Source organism: Dermacentor andersoni, chromosome 2, assembly GCF_023375885.2.
Source record: "Dermacentor andersoni chromosome 2, qqDerAnde1_hic_scaffold, whole genome shotgun sequence".
Classification (NCBI taxonomy): Eukaryota; Metazoa; Arthropoda; class Arachnida; order Ixodida; family Ixodidae; genus Dermacentor; species Dermacentor andersoni.
Window position 1 is genome coordinate 148316295 of NC_092815.1, and position 21161 is coordinate 148337455.

The 21161-nt window shown below is 45.0% G+C and overlaps 1 protein-coding gene and 1 long non-coding RNA gene across 5 annotated transcripts in view; one reads left to right on the top strand and one right to left on the bottom strand.

Annotated features, from left to right (window-relative positions):
- LOC129387295 (uncharacterized) overlaps positions 1 to 14872 on the top strand; it is a 53836-nt gene extending 38964 nt beyond the window's left edge. Inside the window, exon 3 of one of the 2 annotated variants that reach the window (XR_008614570.1) lies at positions 14735 to 14872. This is a non-coding gene — a long non-coding RNA (uncharacterized lncRNA). Of the gene's footprint in view, positions 1 to 5578; positions 5694 to 14734 lie in introns of those variants that run through there. The other variant, XR_008614571.1, reaches the window with a different exon arrangement.
- LOC126540946 (uncharacterized) overlaps positions 1 to 21161 on the bottom strand; it is a 235580-nt gene that overhangs the window by 175009 nt on the left and 39410 nt on the right. The window lies entirely within an intron of this gene.

Genomic DNA, 21161 nt, shown 5'->3' on the forward strand with positions numbered 1-21161 from the left:
GCTGGAAGGCGACTCTGATTGGTCTAACCTCGACTGAACGCGGTCGACATCGGCTCAAACAGCGTGTGCGGACGGTGAAGGTGTAAGTTTGCACAGCTAACGATGGAACACCACTAGCGACTCACCTATTGTCAGTGCACACAGGAAGTAACTTTTCGTGACAGCAACTTAATTCTCATGCCAAAACTGTAGCTCACGCCTCGGCCCAGTCGTCTGCCATTAATCGCCAGCATGATCTGCGTATGCGACCTCTTACGTCATAGCGCAATCCGACCAGTATCAGAAGAGTAGGCAAGGCTGGTTGTTTGAGGGAATTAATGAAATTCATGTGTGAACAATCTGCGTAACTGTCATGTCTGATATGTTCAAGAAATGACGGAAGTGTGCAGAAGAACGCACTCAGCAAATTTCATTGAGATTCAGTGACCTCGAAATATTGCCGGGGTTGCCCTTTAACGACTGGAGTGAAACTTATAGACTAACAAAGAAGTTAAAGAACGTGCAACAAACAATGACGCTAGAAAAACACAGCCTTACTGCTGGCAGAGAGCAAAACAGCCTTGCGAGTATGTATCCAAATGCGTCTAACTGATATTTTAGTTTTGATTAACACGTTGCGTATGACATATAATTTGCACAGCTCTTGCTCAGCTGTTCTCCGCACTTTTATTTCCTCCTTGAACCAGCACATGCGTATCAAGCAAAGAATTCTAGACGCTTTTTGAAGACTGCCGCGTAGAATACTCTTTTAAGGTCAAGTTCAAGGCGCCATTTTGAAGAGGCATCAAAGTGCGTGAGGTCACGTCCAGCCTCCTCACTGTGGAAACGTTGGCACCATCCTGACCTCCGAATTCGGAAAGGAACATCCAATCGACCCTCTTCCCCCCCCCTCTGCCGTGTCGGAGTGCAGAACCGTCCCTTGATGAACACGGGGTTACTTTTCTCGAGAACTGCCGCGGGCTGCCCATGAAGCATAGTGACCACTTCTGTCGAGTGGCGACGCTGACATTTCAATCTTTTGAGTAGAGGTGATGCGTTGAGCAGAGATATAGTGTATTCTAGCAGGCTGCGATAGAGGAACGTTCTTGAATACCAGAGCGAGGCTTCTCTTGTTCGGTCATGGTTAATAACTTCGAATTTCTGCCATCTTTCTAACTCTTTGTCTTCATCGCAGATCAATAACGAAATAATACGGCGTGTCTTGTTTACATTTGAGGTGATGGGTTTTATTTTGACTTTATATCGACAGATGTGTCAAAGTTACGTTACCTTACTATTAGACGCTGCAGACTCCACCTGGTTACGAGCCAACGAGGCAGGACGGTGCCTTTAGCATGTTTTTCTGGTCCTTCATAATTACAGAATGATAAATATCATTGTATAGTGCCGCCAGACGCGCTGCGTAACGAGTAAGAAAGTTTCTACGACTATTGGCCCTTGCGTTCCTTCGAGACACTGGCATCAATTTTTGTTGCGCGCACACGTGTTATTAACAGATGACTTGCCCGGGCAGAACAATGGCCGGCCAAGAATTCCAGGCCACTACTGCCTGCTGCTACACGAGCACCACCATGATGTAAAATAATTAATTGCCGGCCCATGCATAAGCTAATTATTGGCTGCATACACTTCGAGGAAGGAAAAACTGTTATTTCGCCGCTACAAGCGCAAGGCAGCAAGTCAGCATTCCACCCAATATGGTATTGGTTGGATAAATATGGCCGTGTGAAACTTAGCGCAATAAAATGAAACAGGGCAACATTTTGTATGCAGCGGGCACAATTGAACGAGATCTCAGTGTTCGTGGATGTTTTCCTTTCCAATACTTATCAAAACCAAGTCACTTGCACAAATGCGTAAACCGTGACCAAATGGGGTAACCTAAGCATTACCATATCACGTTGGTGCGTACCGCAATGCTCGTTCAGCTATTGTGACACGGCCGGCCGACATGTATGGCAGCAATCGCGAGAGTTTCAGAAGACGGGTGTGATAGAAAAATCACGTTCGAGGAATATACTGCGGCTTGATGAATTGCTTCAAGCGCCCTCAGTTACGTGCATATCGGACATATGATTGCACAAGAACCGCGACCAGAAAGCCCGCACGTCTTAATTGTGCGCCCCCTCCGGATTTCATTTCGGTCTCTCAGCTTCGCTCTTTTGAAATGTATTTCGAAATAAATGCGCCATCGGTTGAACATTTCGTCTGAACATTTTTCCTTCAACATTTGCGTGTCACCGAACCAGGCATTTCCAACTCGCACAACGATGACTCGCTGGGCAGCTGCGAATCACTCATTACGCTTTGACGAGGCAGACTGCTGTAGACCGCGATAAAAAAACAAAAAACAAAAGAAACGTCAGTCCCACCCCAGACATCATTAACCCGCGAGAGTTTATGCCCTCGCTTCGATTTATTCGTTGCGTTTACTTTCTTCCACGCGTGCCAACCAGCTTCAGCTGTATTGCGTAACTCTGAACATTCATTTTAAGGAGGTTACATTGCAATATCCAAAAAGGTTCCAAGTTTGAAAGCGAAAGAAATTATGCGGTTTTACGTGCCAAAACCACTTTCTGATTATGAGGCACGCGCCGTAGTGGGAGACTCAAGAAATTTCGACCATCTGGGGTTCTTTAACGTGCACCTAAATTTATGTGCACGGGTGTTTTTGCATTTCGCCCCCATCGAAATGCGGCTGCGGCGGCCGGGATTCGATCCCGGCCGCCATTCGATCCGCTAAGCAACCACGGCGGTTGTTTTAAAGCGACGAAATGCGCAGCATAAGCATTTGTGTCCCTCCGCAATTAGAAAGTGCGATACTAGATATCTATTGTGAACTGCTTAATTATTTTTCTTGTGGACCAGATCCAACAACGCTATTCCGAAGGCTATTGCTCCACCGTTCCGCATTGTCCCTTTGGCGTAACAATTAAAAAATATTTTATTGATATTAAGGCGTCTTTCTTCTTATTAATGTTTTCTGTTTGACTAAATTTATGTGTCCTAGATGCATTTATATTGCGCAGTAATTTAGCTAGGAAATATTTCAGCTAATGCATTTCCCTCTGGCCTGCACTTGAAAGGAAATAAAAAAAATTGGGGTAGAGACAAAAAAAAATTTGTAGACCTACGCATCGCAACTTTCGAGTGAATACTACTAGGTGTTGTATATACGCGAGGAGACAAATAAGGAATGCGATTGGCAGTGCAACCATAGGGTTGACTGCAAAGTTTGAGCGCAGAGCCATTTGAGCTGTACGGCTTCGAACCCGAAATCACCGCGCGAGGTAGCCAGACAACTAGCGTGCAATGTTTGTTCCAAAGTATGTACGAGTTGCGATGTACAAGCCTGTGTAAATTGCACAAATTACCGAGAACGAGAACAAAAAAAAAAAATAAACGAGCAGCGGTGACACCAGTCGATGAATTTTCACACGCTAGCGGCTTCGCAATTTCTAAGCTTGTTGAAACAGGGCGTTTCGAAACGAACAAAATTCGGTTTCAAGACTGCTGTTTCTCATATTGCAGTATTCGCGGAATTGAGCTTCGCAGTATTCGCAAACTAAAGGCGCTTCCTCGTTTTAAAAAAGCAAACACTCGTTCCGACCGTGCATAAGTGGTTTCGAGGACCAGCGAGCTCGTTCGCTTCCAGCAGATGGCGTAATATTTTTTTATGCCGCGTTATAACTGAGCGGCTCCTCGCATGCGGCTACATGCGTCACTGCTTGCGTCATTGCGGGAGAAATCGGTGCGCCATGTGGTGCGTGAGCAGGCAGATTCTAATCCAGATGGCTGAATGTGAAATCAGTCGAGCGTGAAGGTACAGTTCCTTTTTTTATGCCCTTTTTTAACTTTCTTTATGGTGAGGGAAAGAGCAGTCGTAGTTTGCTAACGCACCTGTATATCTGCATTAGTTTTCCAAACATTCGTTCCAACTTAGCACCTACATAAGCTGGGTATAAGATTCCTCTCACGTGTGGAAAGTTTGATGTCGGCGAGACGGGCCTTCGTGCTAACGACAGAATAAGCGAGCATGTTAACAATGACAAACGCGTACTCGAAGTATAGTTAGCCATCAACTGAACACCTTGCAAGTAGTCTCCCGTGTTTAATATGTGTCCTTTTTTGAGCAAGCACAGGGATCGCCTAACACGTGAAATAGGTGAAGCTGAGAAAATCGCGCAGCTTAGCGACACCTGTTTGAGCACCGCGTTGACTGCGTTATCATCTAAAGAGGTAAGCTTCTTACGTAGAAATTATCCGCAGATCTGTCTTCCTGTATGAAGTTCTGCTGGTGGCGTATAGGTATATATTCTGCGTGTATTTTTTTCACACCGCAAATTGTTAAGAGTCAGCGTCGTGTGCGTCTTCTTTTCTGCGTCCTGTCTGTTTTGCGTTGTGCCTAAAGTCATGAATAACCAACAACCAGCCCAAATTGCATTCGTTGCATTGCCTTGCGTTGCGTTGCGTTGCACTTTGCATTCGTCGTACAACAGCCGTTTTCGCCTAACCGGCCCCTGTTGCTACGCGCCTCGACGAGATATTTGGCGGTGAAGGAAGCATTATCTGACTGCAATGCTATGCTGATGACTGTCCGCGTTGAGTAGTGCACGTGTTTTGCATAGGGTATTCTTTTTTTCGTTTGTGTTAAACACACCCGCACGTGCGCTTACTCTCGTTTTATCTCTTTCGCTTTGGGTAGCTTGCACCATGCACCCGCGAATTCTTGCATTCTTTTTCACGTCACGACACGAGGACTTGTGTGTTTATGGCTGACATACTTGTGGGATATCCTCGTCAGTTTGCTAACCAGAGCAGTTTACAAAAGCGTACGGCATTCGTGCTACCTGTTCTCGCGACGCTGTGGCTTACGCTGCATAAACGTGTCACGTATTTCGCATTCACTGAAACGAACTTCAAGATTACAGTTGCGTGGATTTGAACATGTACGGAGTAGTTTATTGAATAATAATATTGCGTCTATGCTCGGAAATCAATTTACGCTTTGATTACCATTGCCTCTGAAGGGAAACTTGTAATATTGTTCGTTTCATCAGAAATCCCAACTTCACTTAATCAATGGCGAGTAAACAGGGACCCTCACAGTACCAAATGTTCAGCGTGACAACGTTTACATCAAAAGAGGCACGCTTTACCGCAACAGCTTTATTTTTTACCGATAGAAGGTGGTGTGATTCACGCAAGTTGTCCTCTTTCATCGGACTTGCCATGCGTGAGCGGAAATTTAGCCGCATTCCAGCCGTTAGCACAAGTTTAAGAACTTCGATGTCAAGCATCTTTTCTATTTGGTTTAACTTCTTCCAGAGCACCTCCTGGTATCAAACCACGCAATGGCACAAGAACGACGGCAAAAGCACTGGGTCACAAAAGCGTGTTAAACCTAGAGCATCACTTCTCAGAAGCTGACTGGGAAATCTTCGTATATTTTGTCTACCTGAGGCATACACCTAATTGTGTTGCAATTAAAGTGAATTGTGGCGTAGTGACAGCGGCCACGGCAAAAACATTTTTACGCTTCGGCACTTAAGCTCTGTGTTTATAATCTTCCCCACAGCTCAAGCACCCTGCCATGCTCCAGCTTGGACTTCACCAATATTGGTGCAATAGCATCAAATGCCTTTCTTCTTTTTTCAGCAGCGCTCACAAACTGTCATGTGCAATAAACCAGTTACTTTCTGCTCTGTTACCTAATTAACATAGCAGTTTATGTAAGCAGCATTTCTGGTTATGCAAACGGCACTCGTCAGTACTTCAGAATAAGGTGCTTGGCCGTGTCTTCTTTATTGCATAAATTGTGCAGGGCGTACATACGAAACCTGCGGTCAAGTGTTCTTCTCGTGTATATTGTAGGGTCCAAAAATTGTAATATTACTGCCAAGTAGAAGCAATAGGCTAAGGCATTTCCTCTACTATGTGTTTCCGGTGAATTGCCACACACACTACACGTCACTCTCAATGTGTTTGATAATCAAAAGTATCGGCGTCCGTTGGCACACTGTAGTAGAATACTATACTCCGTTCCATACATATCAGTCAACGCTTTGCAGGCTAGAGTGGCTTCTTGCAGTTCCTTTGTTCGCACTTGTAAATAGTTTTACAGCTTTCCTCCTCGCCCGCCGCTGCGAGCGGCGGGCGAGGAGGACATCTAGGTGCCCTAGAATGCATATTGCTACACATGCAAATAGGAGCCGCGAACATGCACAGCAAGCACAACGACGTCGTAGCACAAACGGAAAAGGCATGAACGTGGTCGCGGACCCTACATTGATCGCGGCGGCTCTATGTTACCCCGGTGCGCGATTCTCTTTTGCACCTCCAGGCATTTATGCTTGCTCGAAAAACGAAAATAGAAAGAAGAAGAGTCTGCAGTTGCACCGCGAAGGAGAAGCAGTATTAGTTAGAGCGAAGTATAAAACAATTACACTAAGGAATATTCCCATCGTTTTTACCGCATAAATCCGCGCAAGCGCCGCAGCCTCAACTTGACAGCCGATATTTTTAAAAAAAAGTTCGACTTAGAAGCAATCGCATTCGGTGCGCTAATTTAGATCGCGCTCAAAAGCGAGTTCTTGCGCGCACCGTACATTCGCGTGCCTTCACTAGATTTGCCTTGACAATTAATTAAACTATTGCGTTATAGAGTCATATTGCTTTACGACAATAATGCGAGCCATAAGTAGTGTTCTGAAATTTTTATACATTGTGTCATTTTTATATACGTTATGATTTATCTTCTCAACTGACCTTTCGTCAGAAAAATACTTCTTGATTGTAATTTTGTGTATTAAAACTTTCACAAGGCGGTAGTTGGCTTTCTTCATTAATGTGCGTTTGCGCGACTTAATACGAACAAATCAAAGATACCTCTGTAACATGTTTAACAGAATCCGCTTGTGGCCTGGCTCGTCCGAAAGTCTCCAGTCTCTTGGTGGTGCGAGGGGACTCGGGTTGTGAAATTGAACTGTCTTCTACTACGAATTCTTCTAAATGCTCACATAAGGCAGATTAATTATTGCAGAAAGTTAGATTAGTTGGTGTTGATGCAGTTGCTGTGACAAAGTTTGGACAGGTGGGACAGGACAAAGCGCTAGACTTCAACTGACAAGATTCATTCAGAAAAACATGCAAGAAACCTCCGCGTGCTCAAATAAAAGCGCATTCATACGCATAAAAGCATGTGCCATGTTGGAGACAACCAAGTGCGCAACGAAGCCAATAGGGGCCCAGAGCAGGCCATTACAAACCATTCACAAGGTTCTTCTCAAGGTACTTTATCAGTGAGTGCCAGTCACGGAGCGCATAGAAATTCATCAGCAGATTTTTGAAATGTAATACCCCTCAAATATTTCCCCATCAATCTGTATGGCGAACCGTCTGAGCACTTGCGTGTACATATAAGGCACTACTTCGGTGAACGATTCTTCGAGGTCACACGAAGTTTCTTCAAGTGCAACGGTTAGTAAACGTAATATATGCAAGTATATATATATATATATATATATATGCGACGGGTTCGCGAATCGGGTTCGGAAACCAGACTCCCCAGTCCAAAAAGAATTAAACCTTTCCGCCTATTCCCTGTATTATAACTGTCATAGTAGTTCCAGTGAGCGTTCGTCTGTTCAGAATATTACAAAGAATTCGACAGATATATAGCTCGAACATATAGTGCCAGTTATTCAGCACCTCTTAAGTGAACTTTGCTCGTTACCGAATAGCACATTATTTCAAATACGCTTGCAGTTAGGCAATTTTCTTTCATTTAGACACTCTGTATCTGCCAATGCATGTGCGCGCATTCTTGGCCGATCCCCTAGAATGGCTACGCGCTACGGGGACACAAGGCGTGCAGAATCCTTAGGCGTAGCAGCATACTTGTAGTACTATCTCTATGGCTACAACTGTAATCACAATTACTTCTTCAACAATCATCATACCTCGCATTCGTCCTAGTGACATTGCTGCGTGGATGTCTCACGACGTGCATCATTCTGATATGGAGTTCCATTTTCGCCATAGCTTTTGAACAGTGTAGCGCATCAATGTAATAATGGCATTAAGTTAAAGCCATCGTAGTGGATAAACATAAAGATTGCCTGAAAAAATACGCCGCACAGGACGAATTGTACGCATCGTTGTTAGTTGAAAAATATTTAACCAACAGCTTCACCAGAGCTTCACTTCACATCGTTTGCAAGATATGAGATGCTTCTGCAGAAATTTTGTGTGTTTCTTTAGTGTATTGATGTCTCACTTTTATCTGTTTAGATTTTGTTTTGTACGCTAATACATAATTCAACTTTCTCGAGTACCACATTTCGCGCTACTTCTCTTTTTACATACGTACGCGATCCACATTTTTGACGTTCCATAATAACACTCTTCCGAAATCTCTAGTACCCACAACTGTAGGCAAGGCAGTTTGCCAAGCCAGAGTTCAAACCGCAGCTGTTGTGTTTCTTCGCCATCGCCGAGGTCAAGGTTGCCGTATGCTCATGTGCGCGAGACGGAGGCATAAATCATGTCTGAAGACGGCCAAGTTCCGAGTCGAGTTACGACAAATACGCGCTCAAAAGTGCAACGCACTTTCCCATCTCCTCGCAACTTCCTCCCTTCGCTTTCTCTCCACTGAAGGACGGTGCAAGTGCGCGGCTCCACTGCGACACTGCATCATAGAGGAATGGAGACAACTAGACGAAGCAGCTGTATCGCTGAATGGGGACAGGGGTTCCATTCAAGGGAAACGCGAATAAAAGGTGCGTCAGACGGGACGCCAAGTGTAAAGCGTCCAACATTCATCACTTGGCATCGAGCAGCTTCAACGCATATTCTGCTTGTATAGAAGCGAATATATATATATATATATATATATATATATATATATATATATATATATATATATATTCATAGCATTTCTTTTACCAAGACATGAATAGGATATGAAAGGAAAGACTGTCATCTACTCGACCGTAGGCTGTAGCGCGAAGCTACTCTCACATATATAGTCCCTTGACGTCAATCAGCACAAACAAAACAAAAAACAAAAAAATTCAAGATCAGCCACGTGACATCATCGACCAGCTGAAAACATGTCACCCTTCACAGCGCGTTGTTTTATATTCAGCAACACTCGGCGAATCACTGGACTATAGGCATTCTGTGTTTCAAACGCAGTTCCGCGCTTTCTCCTATCAGCTCTGGTATGAACAAATGGTAGAATAAATACAGTTGCACTACCATTAAGTGGTGGACAGAGGCCACGATGCAGCATCTCAGTGGCTAGCTGGGCACTGCAGCATCGCCGGAAATGAAAGTGCCGCTAAAGCTGACCGCGAAACATATGGAGTGTGTGAATGCATCTCGATTGCACTATCGCAGACGTATGCAGCGCTGCAAGTCAACGGCCTTGCCCATATCATACCACTAAGAAAATGCGTTATACCTGAGTTCACAAACCAGTGCCTATATTGCATGGACCCAGATATAAAATTACAACGTTTACCTCGTTTTACTCGACCAGAAGAAACGTTAATACGTCGCCTACGACTAGGAATTTCAGTAAGGAACGCCTAATCATTGCTAATTAGAAGGCCGGACAAAAGTAATTGCAACGTATGTGGTGTACAAGAAACCGCTAAGCATCACCTGTGTGAATATACCCAACATACGAAAATGAGACCATTGCCCTTCGGGCAGCTTCAGTTACGTAGACGACAGACCTTCCACAAAAGAGAAGATCGGTACCGTGAACTCACCCACCTGCGGTGTGCAAAGCCAGAACAGCGCAGCCGCTATTCTTGAGATTCACCAGTGTCTATGGCCGCCTGTGATGAAATGAACATTGAACGCTTCTTGGTGTGTTGCAGTCAGCCTAAGTGCCAACATCTTCCCTCATTCTCATTTTTCAATCCACTTTCTCTCATCTCCAGTGCTAGGTAGACTACGAGAACCTGCTTGCAATTCCCTTGTGACTTCTCTATCTCTACAAAGGAAACGGGTACGGTCTCTTTGGGCCCATTCTTCCTTAACTGCGAACCTTTCTTTCTTTAAAAACCCGTATGGTCTTAGAAACCCGTACGGGCTCCTTTCCTAAATTTGTGCTACATTCCGGCAGGGAACAATGTCTCCCTGTCGCAAACCTTCCTCCACATTGTAGGCTTCCGCAAAACTGATTTGCCCGGAAAATTGTGTTATACTACAAGACCAGACAATCCAAGCGATTGCCGGAGCATAGTATACTTAACATTGAACTTCACGTTTATTATTACGCAAGCACCGACGGTAGTGTTGCAAAACTGCATATGACGAGAAAAATGTCGACAGAACGCACTGCCTTCGTAACTTATATTTTATTTCGCTGCTTGTCGAAACCGCAATCTCCTTTTTCATTCCACTCAGTGTCGTTGGTCCTTTAAATACTGACGCCCTCAAAGTTTTACGGTGGCTGCAGGTCTTCGCAGTTTCGAAGTCCCGAAGTATATAAATTAGTGTTTGCTTCTCAAAATTATTGGTTCTTCGGCACAGTAGCTACTTAAGTTTCCTTACAATGTTACGCTACAATGTACCCCGCCCCCATTGGCTATTAACGGTAGCGGAGCAATATCCAGAATGCTGCGTTCATCAAAACAGTAGGCAATCGTAAGGAACAACACCCCAATATCATCTTACGAAAAGTAGCGATACGCTGCACTGTACCGTCCTCTTTGTGGTACCACGCTGACAGTGATGAATCGTTTGGGCACTTTCGAGGCACCATATATTGAACATGCTCTTTCTCCACTGAAAGAAATTGGCATTGAAAGAAATATATCGGCAAGCTTTATTGCGTACTTCAGCGTTCCTTAATCGAGGTCATGACCATGGTAGTCCAACAAACTCAATTTGTCACTCTAACTCAGAGTAGATGGAGATATACGGTTATACATACAAGCAAACAATGAACAAACAAGGAAACAAACAAACAATAAGTGTGCTCTGACCGCACGCAGTAACTCCAAATTCCAATTCAATATCGGTGCCTCTGCGTCCCTCCTACAGATAGCGACCGCATATTTTTGCATGAATTGAGTGACGTCAGGAAACGCGGGGCCACCGCTGTGACGGCCGTTCCGAAACAGTCCGAAGCCACATCGCACGTCTTTGATTCTCGCGCTTTCGCCCCCCAAGGCGCAGCAAGGGCGTCGCCTTGAATTTTGCACGCAATTCTTTCACTCTCGCGATAGAAGCACCACTAAACAAGAGGACACCTGCAAGAAGTGTCTCTTGCTGAGCAGCCCAGGCGCGCATGGAAAAAAGAAAGAAAATGCACCATGACCATGACTCATTCAGTCGCTTGCGGCGCTTGCACTACACATAAGAATAACCTTCCAGATCGGCTTCCCTTATGCTCCGAAGCAAGTGTTGCTGGGGGTGCGACTTCGTTTCGTCGCCAGCTAGCGTTGGCATTCTGCGCTATGGTTCAACGGCGATTTAAGAAATCACGGCTTCAAATTCGCTCAAAGTTTGTGAGCTTTCTCTGAAACGCCCACGGTTCAACATTACATGCATAAATAACGGTACAGAATATGGTACCATGGCCCCTTTAAGTATTTTGCTGAAATGTCGCGAAACAACACACTATGTGTCAAGGGGACGCCGCAGATTTATTTATTTATTTACCTTATTTATACATACTGCAGCGCAATTTGCGCTATAGCAGGAGTGGGTTGAGAAAAGGTACAGAAAATGCGTTGGAGTATACAGAGGTAAACACAAGTGAACACTTTTAGAAAAGAGCATTGATGAAAGAAAAATACGCAAGAAGTTATACAAATGCTACCGGGCATAGGTGAGCACGATTATGCATCTAGGATGGCGGTTGCGAAAATTCGGGATGAGCATGAGCAAATGGACCCAGGTAATGAATTCCAGTCTTCGATTGAGAGGGGAAAGAAATCTGAATTTGAACATGTTAGCACGTGCATGGTACGTGACGGGGGGCATCACGTTTTTTCAAGCCTCGTGAAAATAGGGTACGTGCGTTTTCTCGCATTCTGCCTCGATGAGGATGTGCCCGCCGCGTCCGTGTACCGAACCCGCAACCAGTCGCTCATCAGCGCAACTGCATCGCCATTCAGATGAGCGGTGTTCCTCACATCTGGTTCGTGGCCGTCGTGGATTCAAGAAGAAAAAAAGCGGTCTATAAAGAAGGAGGGTGGGGGGGGGGAGAGAATAAGCCCCGTATTGTAGCTTCTTAGCTGTCTTTATTTTCGGAGTTCATGGAGAAATATAGTTGGCCGGTGGGACGAAATAGTCACGCGCATACACCTGCTTTCGTGCCTATATTGATGCAACAGAGCGGACAACCAGGCCGGTCGGTAATTATTTATTATGTGTACTGCACCGCAAAACACGTCCAGGAAGTATTGTCCGTCTTGTTTACTTCCTTGCCGTCGTCGTGCTTTGCCTTGCCGTACTCACAATGAATCGTAACGCAGACGGATTTCAGGACGTCTTGCTTGATGTGTTGATGGCAATACATTATAATACTATTTATCAGCAAAAGTAGTACCCAGCCAGCAAACCCTGAGAATTGCGCCCCCCCCCCTCCCCTCCAGAACCCGGATCACTCCGAGCAATTTTTATTTCTCGTCAGCGTTCTTTCTCAACAACCGCCCTTGTAAAAACTTCGACTAGGTAAGGAGACTCTCTCTCATTAAAAAGCACACTGCGAAGGACGTATGCTTGTTCTCTCGCCAGCCAATTTAACAATGTGGATACTCTAAATTTTTTTCTTTATTTATTTGTCAGATACTACTGGCTACCTCTGGCCACCATAGCAAGAGCGCTACTTAAATACTAGGACAAAATATTATACACTAGCAAAGTTCGCGTGAACAGAAAGATCACACATATCGAGGCTGAGCAGATTACGAACATTACTATTACCTACGCACCAAACCACCTATGTTCTTTTTGTTTAGTTGAAAGCATTTGTGCCAACCCTTTCTCCGTTTAGGCTTATCTCAATTTTTAGGTGATATCCAGTACTGGTGAACACGGTAATGCGACCTGCGAACGTAGCTCCCCGTCGATTGCAATGCATCACTCATTCGTGGCGCTGCTAACGTGAACAGAAAACCACAGCTGGCGGATGTTTCGAAAACCCGTCACAAAACGCGACCATCAGATATGGCAGACGTGAAAGGAAGAAGGCGGCACGGCATAGCCGAAGAAACAGGGTTCACAGTGAACGTTTAGCGCCATAGCGGCACAGCAGCCAGAGCGACAAAACGAGCAGCCGCTTTAACCAGAACGGCAAATCAGGCGAGTCAGTCGCAGTTAGGCGAAAAGGGCAATTGGTGTGCACATGAAAAAAACAAACAATTAGCGTCTTATTGGGCAGCAGACTGTAGTGCTTGTCTCCTTGTGGATTCTAAAGTACAGGACGACTAGTCTCCTTTATTTGATCAACCAGAAACTCGGCAATGACAACCGCGATCTACTAAACCTAACTGACTCGCAGAGCTTCCCCCCAAAACTATCCCGAGATATTTTCGGCGCAAACAAATAAACGCGGAGGCTGCGGACAGTGCGTCGTAGCGTCGCGAACAATCGCTTCTGGACCGCTGCCAGCGCAAGCAATAAGAGCGACACGTGCCCACCACGCGCTGACGTCTTCTCTCGATGAAATATGGCCCCATTATTCACGCTCAGTTTTCTTCGAGCCTGCTTCCCAAGATAGCAACGTCCTTGCCGAAGATTTCGGGGCGAACATTTCGAATTGTTTTGGGTACTTCTTGCAGAGCCGCTAGCGTAACCCATGCTGTATCTGCTGCACGCATTTATTGGCGCCATTACGTTTCACACTGGCAGGATATCCTGTTCATGTTTTCCGGTTATATTAGTTCCTGGAATAGGGCGCTCGAATGCTGTCCTGAAGCAGTACCTCTCGCCTGAGCATAATGAAAGAAGTGAGCAGGAAAGAGCGCGCAGTTTTATCCAGAAGTTCTTTGCTCTTGCCGTCTCGGCTGTTACAAAGATGTCACCTACTGCAAGAAGCGTAAATTTCCAGAACTTATAATATGCTATTAGTTTCAGAGTGAATATTGAACTTGGGCAACAACATTGAGGTGAACGAAGAAGCTTGGCAATAATATAAGGACCGCGCAACGAGCTATAGAAACAAAAAGAAAGACCCGCGTATGGTTAACAGAGAGGAAGACGCGGTGTGGATTACAGAGTTTGGAATAGACAATTTGAACTGCGCATGAAATGCGTTGGGCAGGTAACCGGTGGTCTGCTAGAGTTGCAGAATTGGTACCAATGTATGGGAAGCGCAGTAAAGGTCGGCAGAAATTTGTGTAGTGCGATTAGTAAATTCACAGGCATAAAATGGGGTCAACTGGCGCGACACAGGGGTCATGGGAGATCGCTAGTGCAGGGCTTCGTTTCTCCGTGGACATAAAAAGGATGATGATGTAAATTATGGTAATGACGATGATGAGAGACTAACTACTCTACGCTAAGTCATTGCTCCGTTATGTTGCATTGCTTTAAATTTACAATTCTGCAGTATCGTGATTGTACTATAAGCGGTCAGGGACGGTTTGTGAGATTTTTCAAAGCTTTCTTGACTCGACTCGCGCCAGCTTGTCACAACAATTTTACAGCCTTTCCGTATTTTAAACTGTACTGCACCTACTTATCTTTCTCTTTTTCTTTCTTTCAGTATCGACCTTATTGTCAAGACAGCAAACACGTCAAAGCGCGACTTTGGAACTCACGGTGGTGTTCACAGCACAAACGCAGTGAATTTAAAAGGGATCAGTGACTTTCACACCGCTCCGACGATTACGTCTCCGGCTACAATAAAACGAGATCTTCTAATCGGTCTTCCCAAATTATTGCAACCTTTTGACATGGAATCTGGATTAGTTGCCACTTTGATATCATTTATGCGCCAAAGCCGCAGCCTGAAGGGAAAAGAATTCCAGAGCTCTCCTGCGTATCAGCAAAGAATTAGCGCTAGAAACCACAAAAAGATCGAAGGCGCAAGAGAAGAGTGAAGGCGCTCGTTTGCAACTAATATTATTTGTGCAAAACGCGTGAATGTACGCAGAGGTACGTAATACGGGACACAGGCTGAAGAAGAAACAAAAGAACTAACAAGAAATTCCTACCTTACAAAACCTGAATTCTTTTGCTGTGCAGTGCTGTCTATGTGTAAGTGACCCAAGTACATTGTTCTATTTATTTCCTCGAAACGCCACAGTTATTTCACGCTTAGCTTTGCCGTGCTTAGAAAATATGGCGATGTGACGGAACAAAGCGGCGCACACGTATGTATTGTAATGCAAGTTAATGCAAAGTTGTTCCTGCATGCTGGCATTTTGCGGTTCCTCAATCTCACATTTTTGTACCTTTATCGCTGCCTTATTTTTCATATTTATTTATAATTCCTAGGGAAACTTCTCAACCGATAATTTCTGTTTCTTTAGGCATTCTGCCCAGTTCACAGTATTTCTCAAAACAAGTGCTAAGCTCAGACTTTTTTTCTAATGAATGTGGCTTCATTAATAATTGGCTTTATATCCACAATTGGGACACGTTCGCCAAGGAATGTAATCAGAAATGAATACTTAGCGAAACTGATAAATGGTCTGCATCGAAAAGGGATTCGTCGTGCGAATAATGTTTGCCTCTTCGCAAGTGTAGTTGAACTGGCATAATTGCGCTACCTGCCACAGAATGAGTTTTTATCCACTAAAAAGTATTGGTTTGTTTAGAGGGAGATATCATGCACATTTTATAGATATACAATGTCCTTAAATATAGCACAAACACCAAGTACAACTTTTACGGACCATCACGCTCTCATGAGAAAAATTGCTGAATTGCCAAATTTTCCCTCCGCGACGATTAACTTCCGAGTTTAACGAGTTCTAGCAATGTTTTCCTGCTCTAGTAATAAGTGCCTATCAAGCCATTATAGAAATACTGACTACGCTTCCATTTCATAGGAGTCCCAAGTTTTCGAAATTCAGGTGATTTTCTCGCCCGCGCGTTTTTGTTTAGAACGAGACACGATATCATTGGTTACTGATATATTTCGGTTCAAGCCAATTTCCAAACAAACCTTGAATGATTTCTTTGCTGGTTTTACGTTTTTTATCCGGAAACACTGAACATTAGTGATCCGCCGCTGCTCCCAACCCCGGCGTCCTTTTATCGATTGACGCGTGTTTGTGGGACGCTACTTTGAGGGCGCACTGGTTCGACGGAGAAAGGCTTGCTGATAGCCACAGATCTATACAGCGTTATTTCCACGCGTCCCTTTATTCCCGAAAGCCGACATGACAGGAAAAAAAGAAATACCGTGATGCGGGCAGTTACCTTTCCTTGTATGAGGCATTGTGATCAGTAGTACAGTAGACAAAACTGTACACACCATCTTAGCGCAACAATTTAAAGGAAATTTAGGCCCCTATGTGAATGGAATCATCATCATCATCATCATCATCATCATATATTTATGTTACTGCAGGACGAAGGCTTCTGCCAGCGATATCCAGTTGCCCCTGTCTTGCCCTAGCTTACTCCAAGTTGGGGCTGCAAATTTGCCAAATTTCATCACCCCATATCATGCTCGTATGTCGAATTCGGTCCGCTGTGTGAAACTGCGTGTCATCCTACTACATCAGCTTGCCCAGGAGTCCCTAATTTTGCTTTTATTATACCTTAAAGTTACACCTAACACGCTGCGTTCGAACGTTTGTTACGCGGTCCTTAACTTCTCAAGCTTCTTTGTTAACCCCTATATATTAGTACCGCTAGAATGCAATGACTGTACGCTTCTTTTTTCTCTTTTTAACGGGAGCAGCAAGCTTCCGGTCATGATTTAGTAACGCCTGCAGTACTTCCACCTGAGAAGAAACAAAAACAGCTGTAAACGCTTGCTGCGATGTGGCGCCCCATCCTGCGCACGTCTTTGTGTGGTGCACCCCGGTTGGTGCATACCAACATTCTGGTCATATACGCGTAAGATGCATGCGGTCCGCGCAAGTCCGAAGCCTCGTGCAGATGCGTTCGGTAGACTTGGAATACGTGTCACGGAGTACAAAATAAATATGTTTACAGGACCGTTGCTTTGTTTTAAGTAATAAATGTGCATTCGAGTGAGCGACAAGGACTTCATAACGGCGCGCCGTGCTGTGACAGCCGTTGGTCGGGCCAGCAGACTTTGCTCGCTGGACGCTGCATGGCGGCTGACGGCGCTTGCAATCTCACTCATGATAGATAGGCTATTCTTGTCAACACGATTAGTGTTTGTACAATGATGCCGCGTGTAAAGAAATACAAGTAGCTTTTTCGTCTTTTTATTTTCTTTTTTACACGGTTGCTGAGGCTGCTGCAAGATTTTGTAATTAGAGGTGACACAAAATTATATTGAGACAGTGCTGTCATATGTAAGCCGACGGTGCGCTAAATTTTCTAATAAAACAGGGAATAAGCAGAGATGGGCTCTCCACAGGGGAGAAACTGAATTGCAAAAAAAGAAAAAGAAATCTGGTGTCTAAGGTTGTCAAATGCGCACACTTATTAAACCGAAGCGCTTTCCTGGGCCCTTTCGTACGTTTTCATTGTGATTCATGGTGGTCTGACTTTCACGACCGGTAGACAGGCGATAATACGAGGTGTTGGTGTTCTCATGCAACCCGGATCTGCGAGCGCCGACGTTTATACCTCTTTGAGACGCACTTGTTGCCCACCTGTACTACGACTATAGATGTGGGCCCACACACAAAAAATGAAAGTCCCTTTTACGCTAAGCTTTCTCATAAAAAAAAAATTCGGGCAATCCTGGACGCAGGACCCACTGTCACTGAAGGCGGCCAGTCGATGGCAAAGCCGCTTACGAGAGAAAAGCTTTGTGAATTCGGACGCTGCTCATTAACTGCTCTACTCTCTACCGAATCGTACAACAAAAGAACAAACGCTACCGAAAGATCCTCGCTGCCACAAACGCACAGCATCCAGCGCATGATGCTCTTCATAAAGCTAGAAGCATAGGCTTATTTACTTGCATTCACAATCATCCTTTATGACGTTTGCCCAGTTTTCTTTGTCTCTTGTCTTCTACAAGCACTTCCTATTCCAATTACTGCTTGCTCCATCAGAGGGCAGCCAGTCGCTATACAGGCAGGTTAACCTATATGTCGTTTCTTGTCTTTTCTTTCTACTTTCACGACGTCGAAGTCCTCCACATGTTCACTTATATTCCATCTGTGAAGGCCCATTATCTTTGTCATCAATTGCCAGTAAACGGCGCTTCAACCGCGTTTCGATGAATAGATTTGTCTTTATTGGGACAACAAGTACATTCCTGACCAGCATTTCTATATCGAACTGTGCCCTCAAAGGCAAAGAGCACAAGCGGATGCGAAAGACTTCAGGGTGATGCAATCGGAAAGCGTCCTAAGAAGGCAATGATTTGCATCTAGGGTTTGATGTGCCAAAGCAAAAAAACCGGCTACGACGCACTGCAAAGGACGCGGGGCGAAATTCCAGGGACAAAGAACACACAGTACACGGGACGACCTGACTTACAAGGTAATTTTATCACAACAAAGAACAATTTTGTCCGTGCACGAGGGCCATACCACGTTTCTACTCACATTATGCCTCACCGGATGCCCCTAAAATTACATGTACCCTATCAGACAACCATTTTACGAGGTTTCTAACAACTGGCATGTGCGCGCAAACCACTGTAGAAACAAAAACGCCTACAAACGATCAAAAAAGAAAGCCAGAGACAAGCGGAAAAATACAGCCAGGGTAAATACGTTCTTGTTTGCCTATATATGGATGCTACGACATGTTAAGAAAGCATGATCCATTGCTTTGGCGGTACTTGCACGGGATTTGCATGAATAATGGTCCCACCACAATAATGGCACCACCTCCGCTTGAAGGAATTAGCTCATTGACATTTTAGACAGATGAGTGTACCGAAAATGAGGAATTCGGCCTCAGTAAAGCACAGCTCAAGAGGAACTGCATCGCAGGCAAGTAAACCGAAATGGGCCAATTTGGCGTCCAGTCGAATCCAATCGTAGTATCCAGGAATTGACAGAGTAGTTGTCCGCATCGTCGAGGAAAAGTGTAAAATAGCAGCATCGCACGTGACGGGCGGCCCCGCGCAGCCACGTGTACAGGCATCATGGCTATAGCGCATGCGCTAAAGGAGCTCTGACCTGCAGAGTGACGAATTACGCACCGTGGCATGCATGCTACAAAGACCACCGTTCAGCCGCGGAAGTGGCTTCGGTTAAGCATTAGGCGACTTGTAACTGCGCAGCCACAGGAATGCACTGGCGGTCAGTGATGTGTATCCGTCTACTAAACTGTCGCACACAGTTCCAGGACTGAGAGAGCTCACTTTTGCAAATGCCAGTGCTAAAAAACCAAGCATGATCAGCATAAAAACGCGTCGTGTACTGACCCGAGAGTGGGCAGGACAGAACACCGCCACTGGTGCTCTGGAAATAGCCATCTACCTTAGTCACGGACTTCCGCTTCCTGTTCCCGGACAGCCGCTTCGATCAATCCTCATTTGGCCGACACGGTGACATTTCAGCACTGCAGTACTTAAACATTACTAATCAATCTTACCTCGGCGCTAGAGAGAAAATGCAGGCGAAAAAGGGCAAACAGGTAAAGGCGACAAGTAAGCGCGCAGCCTGCTTCGAATGCCTTGCGCTTGTTCTTTCTTCTTTTCCAGCGATTCTTCTAGAATACATCAGCTTTTTGCTTTTGCTGTTCTCGCGGTGTGAGCAAAGAGCAAAGTATGTGCGAAAAAAAAGAAGAATAGACAATTTCGCTCGGAACGGCGAAGCACAAAAAGCGATAGTATGCTCTACTACTGTGCTCGAGCTCCTGGCGCGGTCTAATAACACGCGGGGGCCATATGCTGGCCCGAAGCAGCTAGCTGCTGCGTAGAAGAGACAGTACCATTGCAGCTAACCGGCATCTCACAATGCTGGCATGATGAGGAGCGCCGCCGACGCAGCACTTTGACAATGCTTGAGACGACGCCGACGGAAAACCATCGGTGTGTGTCAGCACCCAACGAACGGACTCGAAAGCATTGCCTGGACAAACAAACAAAGATGTGTCTCTTTGGCCCGTCCTTTGTCTACGTTCGCGCTGTCAAACATCGTGGGTCAACACCACTATCCCGGTCGCGTACATTATTGCCTTGATGTTCGCTGTTACATCAGATCATAGCAGCGTGCGCACCAGGGTGTGGTATGCCCACCACTGATAAGCAGGAACGCTAATGTTTGTGCCCACAACGCCCATGCCAGCAGCGGAAGCCAAAACGCTGCCCTGTCTGTCCAGCAGAGCCAACTGAGCGGACCGGAATAAAAAGGTCAGCTTTGCTGTATCGTATTTTCAGGCAAACGTAGCGCGCGCCACTCGCGTTTTTGGACACGTTGAAAACCTCAGCGCAATTGTGGCACATGCCCCATCGGTACCGTGCCAGCACGGTAACGAGAGACGGCGAAAACATGCCTCGAGTGACCGTATAATTGCTGTCACAGTAAAAAAAAAAATAGTCGCAGTTTCACCCGAACGACGCAGCATCAAGTGGGATAGCGAATAAGCAGATAGTTATACAAAGTAACGATCATACTTTTATCGGCCGTGTTAACTTGTAAACATTCCCTTGCTAACTAAATTAAGAAGCGTAGTGCTAGCGCGTACAGCAAACAAGAACACATCACAATCGATGAGCGCGGACACTAGCTGTCAAAACGCTCATGTGAGGAAACGCGGCTGCAGCAGTGAATGAAGTGACCTTCGTGTTGTCTAACCTTTCAATGCAAACTGAGCGCAGATAATACAAAGCACGCACAAAGCTACGAGCCACCGATACACCATAGAGAAAGAAATATAACAATATATATATATATATATATATATATATATATATATATATATATATATATATATATATATATATATATATATATATATATATATATACATATATATATATATATACATACATATATATATATATATAATATCGTCCTTGAGTCCGATACTTTTGCTCGTCACTCTTCTGATAAGGTGGGTTATTTGTTGTA